Here is a 10,124-nt window from a genome sequence, read left to right on the forward strand (position 1 = left end):
ATACTCAGCCAGTCACATTTATAACTTGATTAGGTAGCTAATCCCCAATTGAGAATTGGGCATCAAAGGCGATTGCAGCACATTGGAGATGCCAAGTTGCTGCTAGCAAGGGGATAGCATGATCCGGCTACATCCCAAAGCGAGCTACGTAGCTATTCCTACCATGTCTTTCCCAATGACTTGAAAATTTGCGCAATCAAAGAACCAAAAGGCGGCGCCCGCCCGCCCGCCTTTGTTCACTTTACAATGGCGCACCGTGCTCTTCTTGTGCACCCCAGTTGCCTGCTGGCACCACTGTCCTCTCCTCCCAACATAGTACTACATCTCAGTCTGTTTCTACAGATCTGTCAGTGATCAGGCTGAAGAAAGCAGGACTTGCATCCTTTGATGGTACGTTTTCAAACTTTGGTTAATGTTACTTTGAGGTTTTATATAAAAGTCAGCTGAATTTGCTTCACTTAAAACAAAGCTGTCAATTGCTAACTTAAAACTGTCTAGATCACAAACCTGAAGTGTGGGTGGCTTATAGGCATGTTCTATGATATTTTGAACGAGCACAATGCTAGTGCGCAACTTGTTGCACAATAACAGGCAACCCGAAGTACTATCATAGAAGCATGTGGACCCGTGGCATACAAGCTGAAGTTACCTTCAAGGATGTCTGCCATTCACAGCGTATTCCATGTATCTCAGCTGAAGAAGTGTGTTCGATTGCCGACTGAGATTCAAGCAGAGCCAGAATTGGAGATAGAGCCAGATCTCTCGTACCAAGAGTACCCCTCCAAGATTCTGGATTGCAAGGAAAGATCAACTCGGGCTAAATCGATCAAGATGTTTAAGGTCCAGTGGAGTAATCACTCAGAGGAGGAAGCTACTTGGGAAACCGAGGAATTCCTAAGATCCAACTTCCCCGATTACCTACCTAAGGAAGCTGGTATGTAATCACCCCCAACCCCTCCTCCTGCCTTTCGAATCTAATTTCCAAAATATGATCTTAATTCAGAATGAAGTAACTATAAAGTAAAACTTAAAAGGACTTCCTTCTGAAGTTGCAAAGAGAATGACATTCGAAGAGCAGTTTTGCCCTAATAATAACAATCCCCACCCTTTTCCTATCAGTCTCACCCTTCGCTTCACCCCGGGAGGACTCTGGCCCGAATCTCGGGACGAGATTCCTTTAAGGGGGGAAGGCTGTGACACCCCAGTGTCACCTAGGGTTTCTCTTAAAAAGCCAAACCAAGAACCATCATTTTATGTGAACCAAAGTAAGCATGAGCATCAAAACAATTTAAGTGAGAAAGAATTCACCAAGTATATACTTAAAGTGTCATGATCAAAACAATTGAGACTTTTGAAAGATAAGAATATGCAACCCTAACTCAAAACCCTAAGTGAACCCCATGAACAAAATTCAAGGAAATATGAAAAAGAGAATGAAAAGTTTAAAATTTTGAGTTGAGCCAATTATATAAGTTAAAGTATATTTATTAAGCAACAAGAAAGGTTAAGAAGGCTTAGCCAAAATAACTCAATTAAATCCCCAAAATAGCCCTTGATCAATGAACCCTTAGAGAAATTCAGATTTCTGAATTTCTGAATTTCAGACCTCTTCTCAAAGATCATCTGTGTTCTCTGCTTTTCCAAACTCAAAGCCAGAAGATCCAAATATCAAAGTCGTGCCAAATTACCTTGAACACATTCTGGGAAAATTTGAAGTCAAACCAAATCCATTTGACACGGTTTTGGCGCATCTCAACCTCGGGACCAGGCATTCTGACACTGGCACCTTGGTGACGCTACAACTCCCTGTCCCTAGCCTAAAACCGCACGTCGTCCATACACAAAAGACAAAGCTTGGTCTGGTGAACAAATCCCTTGCAGTGATCTTGCCCAAATTCGCGAAGATTTGCTCCCAATCGGCGCTTGAACAGGGGCAGAGGCAACGGGAACACGTGTTCGACCGCGGCTGACACCCCTTGTTCACGCCCGTTCGCGCACCGCGCCTTCCCAGTGCACGCCCGCGCGCACTCGCCGGTCCACGACCGCCCGTGCACCGCGCCGTGCCTATAAAGCCTCCCCAGGCGCGCCCCACTTCGCCCCGCACTCACCCTCACCGAGCAGCCACCGTTCCTTAGCTCCGGCGAGCTTATTTCCGCCCGCCATTGCCGCCAGAACTTAGGCCGCCGTGGCCAGCTCACTCCAGCCACCCTCCAGCCCAGCCAGTGCTTCGGCTAGCTCCGCCAGTAGCCCGTGAAGCTCGCCAAGCCCTCGGACCCGACCGGACTTCACCGGAGGCCCGAGATCACCCTCACCGGACTTCGGTCTTCCGCCGCCGCGTGTGGACCGAGCTATCCAGTAAGTCTCCGCCCAATTCCTTTCGCTCATGTCTTCTCTGGCATCCCGTGGACGTCCCTGACCTATTTAATTGAACTACCTCGCCGTGACCAGGCCGGTCTCCTCGCCGCCGACGAGTATCCCCGCTTGCGCGCGTGGACCGACCAACTTCGGCCATCTCCGTCGACGTTCCGCACACCATTGTGATCCCCGCGACCTCCCCTTCATCCTCGACCACTTCACCGGAACAGTCTCGCCGCCGGTAAGCCCCTCCGCCCTTTTCTTCGCCGCTGCTACTGTTTGAGGTAGAAGAAGGACCTCGGGTTAGGTTTTGTAGAACCCGAGGGGTTTTCTGTAATGTCAGCGACTCATGTGAATAGTAACCTAAGGACTGATTCGCGAAGGAAAACTTAGAAAAACCGCCAGGGACCCCAGTGCAAAGTGGTTTTCCTTTTAATCAATTCTGTTATTCTTTTAAATAACCAGAGAACTTAAAAAATTCATAACTTGATGAAATCTTAATGAAAAGCTGTCAAACCAATTTTGCTAGCTCTGGAATATTATGATCTATCATTTAAAATTATTGAACCATATGCTTTCTGTTCTAAATTTTAGAGTTTAAAATTAAAAACAGAAACCCCCTAAACCTTGTTTAATTAAGGAAAATTTGTTTTTCTTTTGTGCTGAGCTTAAGAAAATTTGTAGATGCTTATACCTTAATTAGACACTGTTTAAAAATAGTAGGAGCCCCAGCATTAGAGATTATGATGTAGTTATTCATTTAAAGCCATTTTGTCCACAACTTAGAGAAAATCAGAAAAGCATTAGAAAATGTTGAACAGTGATTAGTAATATTTTTCCTAGTTTACTTATGCAACCAAGAACCTAGGAAAAATGCAGAGACCATTAATTAGGACCAGTTTCTAATTAAGATGCTTTAATTAGCCTTATGAAGACTGAAAATCAATTATTAAAATTTCAAAACCATAACCAAAGTGGTTAACAAAAATCCAGTGAACTTATAACCATCAGAGCCCCACTACAAAAATACAGAACACCCCAGCCTAACTTTTTAAGTAGGGAAAATAAATACAGAATGATAATAAGGCATTTTTCCAATAAATCATAAGCAACCCCTTTTAATGTGATAATGGGCAACCAAAAATTAGCTAAGTCTATAATGAGATAAACCACCAGAGAAAAATGCAAACCCATGAAAAAGAAGTGAACCCATACCTTTTGCTAGTAATTTGTAAGAAAGGCCATTTAGCTCAAATAATGCATACCACCCCTTCCCTTAAGCAAAAAGAAGCCAAACTTCAGAATGATTGCTCTTGCACAAAATACCAACTAAGAAAAATAAGAACTCTGTTGTTTGATGTTTTTCAAGTATAGTGGTAGTAGAAAACACCCCTTTGGCTAGAAACCTTAAGAAAACCATAGGAAAAGAATTAAAAGGTATTAATGACTAGAAATTTGTATCAAGTCATGTTATGACACCTAAAAGCCAGCAAAAATAAGTTTTAAAGAATTACCCACTGTTAAATAATAGTTGTAGTTCAAAGTACCCCTTCTGCCCTAAAATTTGGTAATTTTGTCCAGAGAAAACCATTCACTTTCTGAACCCCAAATTTTGAGACAGAGAATCATACACCAGTAGCAAGCCACTGTAATTTTTGCAGAATTTTTAGAATTTTATAAAAGCAACTTGTAGTTCAAACCTACTCCAAAACATTAAAAAGAATAAAAGAAAAGAGAAGAAGGAATAAACCTCATCCCATTAAAACTAACCCAATTTACCAAGTATACCACTAAAAGGTTTTACATAAGTAAGGTTAACTTGTTTAAATTCAAAAGACCCTACCTCTTTAAAGTTGTAATTTCTAAAGCACATATCATATCATGCATATATCTTACGCATTGCATTCATTAGATTGTAATCTTGCCGACGGAGAGTACGTGCTCATCCCCGAGCAAGGACCTGTCCAAGAGGAGGACCAGGAGCAGGCTTCAGAGGCTGCTATTGAGGATCTCCCCGCAGCCCCAGCAATTGAAGGCAAGCCCCGGTTTTATGCATAACCATGTTAATATATGCTACTTTACTACACTTAATGCTTGTAGGACTGTAATGTGCACTTAAGTGTAGGAGTTGCTTGAAACCTCTAGTTGCATGAACTTAGGATTCCTTTTTGAGATGAATACTAGTATGCTAGGTCGAGTAGCTGCTTGCTAATCAGGATCTCGGTAGAAGTCGAGTGATTTTTCTAGCACTCGCGCGAGGGCAGGAATTGATTGTATTCATCTTGATAATGGGATATATATATATATATGTTGGTCTATGGACTTGGATCCAGGGAGGATGCCTTGTCCATGAGACGGGAAAAATGAATTAAGGATTAATGTGTGGATACCTGAGTCAAGCTTTTGAACGTACTAAGCACATGCCGGGAAAAATGGTAACCGGTAAACCTAGTACCTGAGTGAAGCCGGGCGCGGACTTTATCCCTCATGCGACCTGAGACAGGGTCTCCCATGCTAGCTATGGTGGGTACAAGTGCGGTCACTGCACGGCGGCAGCCGGGGTCAGTGGAGCATTGTATGCCAAGGCGGTGAGGCCTGGACGCGAACGGGGAATCGATGGGGACGGTTGTCATGTGTGGGGTCGGAGTACCCTGACATGCCGTGTGTTTAGGTTTACCTTGCAAGGTTAAAACTCGATTCGAATCGTCTGCTTCTCGCAGCTAATGAGACTGCTTGATTCCTTGTACTGCATCGAGTAAGAAGTGAAATGTGGATTACATGAGATAACTTGTTGATTGAGCTAATTGCTTGTTACCATGTATGCTTAGAAGGAGCAAATCTAGCTAAGTTAATCATAGTAGAATCTGAAAAGCTAAAAGTTGATTTTAGAAACAGCTAGTGCTTTTGGCAAACCAAACCCCTCAGCCAAACAGCTGCATAGTCTAGAGGTAGAGGAGTAGACTCCTCACACCGGTTAAGTCTAGCTGAGTATTAGTATACTCAGCCTTGCTTGTGGCACCATTTTTGCAGGTACCATGCAGGATGTAGTTGATGGTGTGACTTGGCCTACCACCCTGCCACCGGGTTGGACGGTCGAGTGGGATGTTGCTCCGGCAGGAGAGGAGCATGAGGAATAGTGGGCTAGGCCTTGCCCATTTCCTCATTACCGACGACATCGATTATCCGCTGCACTTTAATTTGTGAACTTTATTTGCTACTCCAAAAACTCCGATTTATGTAATAACTCAGTACTTAATTTGAGATTTCCTGTTTTATTGTATTTCTTCTGTGACTCACCTTCGAGTGAGATTGTGGAATTTGATCCTGGTTAAGTGGCTCTATCAGACTAGATCTGAGGGACTGACGGGTTATTCCGATTTAAGTGTGTTACGGCCCCTGAGGCGTGACTTAGGCACTTAAGCTGGAATAATTCGGGTGGTTCTGCCACAGCTGGTATCAGAGCAAATTCCACCACAGAGAAGGACAATAAACCATGAATACCAATTTTCAAAACCTAAAACTTGCCTAGAAACTGTTACGGATCGTCAGGACTAGACCGCTAGACCTAGGACGAAAGGCCTTAGGCATAGAGGGAGAAATAGGTGGCTAATTAATTAGGCCCTGTGGGCCAATACTTATATTTTAGGATGCCCTAAAAAGGCACCCTATTTTCCTTTTGAGAGGCAACGTTTCTTTCAGCATGCACGCATTATAAAACACAAAGAGGAATTAAAAATTGAGCTAAACCCCTTTTCTTCAAAATCATCCGGGCTCTCTTTTTCTTTTTCCTTCCACCATAATCTTTATCTTTGATTCCCTTCCGCAGATGAATTCACCCACCCCCGCCAGTGGAGGAGACTCTCGTTTCAGTTCTGACTTCCTTTCTCGCGATGGCTTTCCTTCCATCTTGTGGGAAGTGCTTAACTCCGCCGGTTACCCTACGCCCCCTTTGTACACGGTGCAGTTGTATGAGGAGCATCGGGTACCTCGTTGTCGGGTCTGGCTAACTTTGGAGGCTCATCCCCTTCAGCCGGGTTGGCGTTCTCTTGATTCCGAGACGATTGGACTCAGGACGGACGACACCGTTGAGGCAGCAGCCATGAAGACTCTGACGACTTTCTGTGGCTACCATCCCCTGGAGATGGTGATGCACCCCTTGGGACTCTTCCCTGCTGAGAAGAAGGATGATCCCATGTGGTGTAACCGCGTGAGCCATGTGAAGGATGTGTGGGCAATGTATCCTGACTTGGTTGGGAGGGTCACTGTTCAGTGCATGAGTGCGCTGTACCGCCTCCAGGCCCTTCAGAGCGATGCTATGACACTTCTTGCTAACACCGCTCAGACTGCCAAGCTCACTCTCGACAATCGGGAAGATTTTGTGGTCGACCTATCCACAGAGTTGGTGGAGAAGGATCTGCAAGTGGAAAGGCTGAGCCAGCGTATTACCACCCTGGAGCAGCAAGTGGAGATCCGAGACAACACTATTGATGTCTTGGAGAACCAGCTTCACGACGTGCAGAGGGAACTCGAGGAAGCCAATGACCACTTGGACATGCACCACCTGGAGATGGAGGCCAATGAAGCAGGAAGCGAGGGAGAAGAGGCTCCCGAGGAGCTAGGACCAGCCCCTGGTGCCAATGGGACTACCTCCGCAATGCCTCCTTCACCCGTATCCAGTGTCGCTTCCACCGCTCAGGGTTAAGCAGTCGCTTTGACATTTTTAGGCGGATAGAAACCTATGCGAGCTTAGTAGTATCACATTTTGGACTAGGCTTGTGGGTACCTTCCCCTGATTAATGTAACCCTGTAAACTTTTGATATCTGTGGGATCCTTGTCACCATGTTATCTTCATTTTCGAACCTAATATTATGATTATGGCCTTTTCCTTCCATATGAGATGATATCTTGTCGTTCGGGAATGTGAGTTGGGATAACAATGGCGACAATCTCTGTTTTCAGATGGCAGCTAGGCAGCGTCGCGGGCAAAATGAGCAAGCTCCCCCGCCACCTCCTCCAGCTCCCACAGTGCAGGAGCTGATGGCCCAGCAGAATGAGATTCTGCGACAGCTCTTGCAGCGCCAGCCCCACCCTCAGCATCATGGTGGAGGCCAGCATCAGCGACCTCCGGCTATGGCAACATACCAGGAGTTTCTGAGCACGCAGCCGCCCTTGTTCACCAAGGCAGAGGATCCGTTGGACGCCGACGTGTGGCTTCGCGTCGTCGAGTCCAAGTTTCCCCTCCTCACGGGAGACTGCCTTGATGAGGCCAAGGCTCGCTTCGCCGCACAGCAGCTTCGCGGCCCAGCTCGGACTTGGTGGGATCACTTCCGTGCTATGCTCCCCGCTGATCGTGAGGTATCTTGGGAGGAATTCAAGACTGCCTTCAGAGGACACCACATTCCAGCTGGCATTCTTGATCGGAAGTTGAATGAATTCCTGGCCCTCAATCAAGGAACCCGCACGGTACTGCAGTATGCGCAAGCCTTCAACGACTTATGCCAGTATGCAGGGTATCATGCTGATTCTGATGAAAAGAAGAGGGATCGCTTCCGCAGGGGTCTCAATACCAAGCTGCGGGAACGACTCAACACTGTCCGGGCTGATAGCTTCAATGAGTTCGTCAATATGGCCATCTCCCAGGAGGATTGCATTGTTGCTCACCGGGCAGAGAAGAAGAGGAAGGCACCAATGGCAGCACCATCCGCTCAGGCTCAGAAGTTCCGGATTGTTTCTCACAATCAGAGCAGGGGTTTTCAGCAGCAGGCAGGCAGATGGGTGATCAGGCCACCTCAGCAGCAGCAGCAGCCGGCACCCAACCGCTATCCAGCTCCCGCCCCAAGGAACAATCAGCCTCCGCAGCAGCAGCAGTTCCGCCAGGGCAATGGGAACAAGTGTTTCACTTGTGGCAATGTGGGCCACTATGCCAAGAATTGTCACAGGAACCAGCAGAGGCAGATGCCAGCACCGAATCAAGACAAGGGGAGAAAGCAAAAGGTGCAAGTCAGGCAAGGGAAGCTCAACTTCACTGCTCTAGAGGAAGTGCTAGAAGGAGCTCCTATCATGACCGGTACCTTTTCAGTTTATAATCAACCTGCTTTAATTCTGTTTGATTCTGGTGCATCTCATAGTTTCATTAGCCAAAAGTTCAGTGCTAATTGCAAACTGCCATTCTCCCACTCAAAAGGGTCATTCATGATAGTCACACCTGGGGGTAAAATTGCAACTAATCAATTAAACCAAAGTGTGCCTATTCAACTGGGAAGCCACATTATCAAAACCACTCTTCTTGTGTTGGGATTGGAAAATGTGGACATTATTCTAGGGGCAAATTGGATGACCTTGCACCAAGTTGTGCTTGATGTAGCCAGTCGTACCGTGGAAGTTAATTCTCCTTTCTGCGGGAATTTCACTTTGATTCTGCCTAGTCAGGGTTCTTCTCAGTCATGTGCTTTCTCTATGACGGAGTTACCCCTGAAGAAGATCCCCGTGGTCTGTGAGTATGCAGATGTCTTTCCTGATGAATTGCCAGGAATGCCACCGGACCGGGAAATTGAATTCGCCATCGAGTTGCAACCGGGAACGGCCCCAATTTCCAAGAGGCCCTACCGAATGCCACCCGCTGAGTTGGCAGAGTTGAAGAAGCAGTTGCAAGAGTTGCTGGATAAGGGATTCATTCGCCCAAGCACTTCGCCTTGGGGCTGTCCAGCACTATTTGTGAAGAAGAAGGATGAAAGCTTGAGGCTGTGTATAGATTACCGCCCTCTTAATGCGGTAACTATCAAGAACAAGTATCCTTTGCCTCGTATTGATGTTCTCTTTGACCAGTTGGTCGGGGCTAAGGTGTTTTCCAAAATAGACCTTCGCTCTGGCTACCATCAGATCAAAATACGAGCAAGTGATATTCCGAAGACGGCATTCTCAACCAGATATGGGCTATATGAATTCTTGGTGATGTCATTCGGGCTGACAAATGCACCAGCATACTTCATGTATCTGATGAATTATGTTTTCATGCCGGAATTGGACAAGTTCGTGGTGGTTTTCATCGATGATATTCTGGTGTACTCAAAGAACGAAGAAGAACATGCCGGGCATTTGCATGTAGTGCTTCAACGTCTGCGAGAGCACCACCTTTATGCCAAGTTATCCAAGTGTGATTTTTGGCTAAAGGAAATCAAATTCTTGGGTCACACTATCTCTCAGGATGGAATAGCTGTTGATCCTGATAAAGTGCAAGAGGTGATGAACTGGAGGCCACCAACGACTGTTCGCCAGATTCGGAGTTTTCTGGGATTGGCCGGTTATTACCGAAGGTTTATTCTGGACTTCTCTCGAATTGCGAAGCCTATTACTGAGTTGCTGAAGAAAGAAGTCAAGTTTGTGTGGAGTCAGAAGTGCGAAGACGCCTGCCATGCATTGAGGCAGTATCTGACCACATCACCAGTTTTGGCGCAACCCGACAGCAGCAAGCCTTTTGATGTGTATTGCGATGCCTCTGGCACCGGGCTAGGTTGTGTCTTGATGCAAGACAACCGAGTCATTGCTTATGCCTCAAGAGCACTCAGGCCTCATGAGCAGAATTATCCCACTCATGACCTTGAGTTAGCAGCAGTGGTTCATGCATTGAAGATGTGGAGGCACTATCTGATGGGAACCCACTGTAACATCTTCACTGATCATAAGAGCCTTAAGTACATTTTTACTCAGGCTGATCTCAACATGAGGCAGAGAAGATGGCTAGAGCTGATCAAGGATTATGACCTGGAGG

This window comes from Zea mays, chromosome 6 (genome assembly GCF_902167145.1).
Source record: "Zea mays cultivar B73 chromosome 6, Zm-B73-REFERENCE-NAM-5.0, whole genome shotgun sequence".
Lineage (NCBI taxonomy): Eukaryota > Viridiplantae > Streptophyta > Magnoliopsida > Poales > Poaceae > Zea > Zea mays.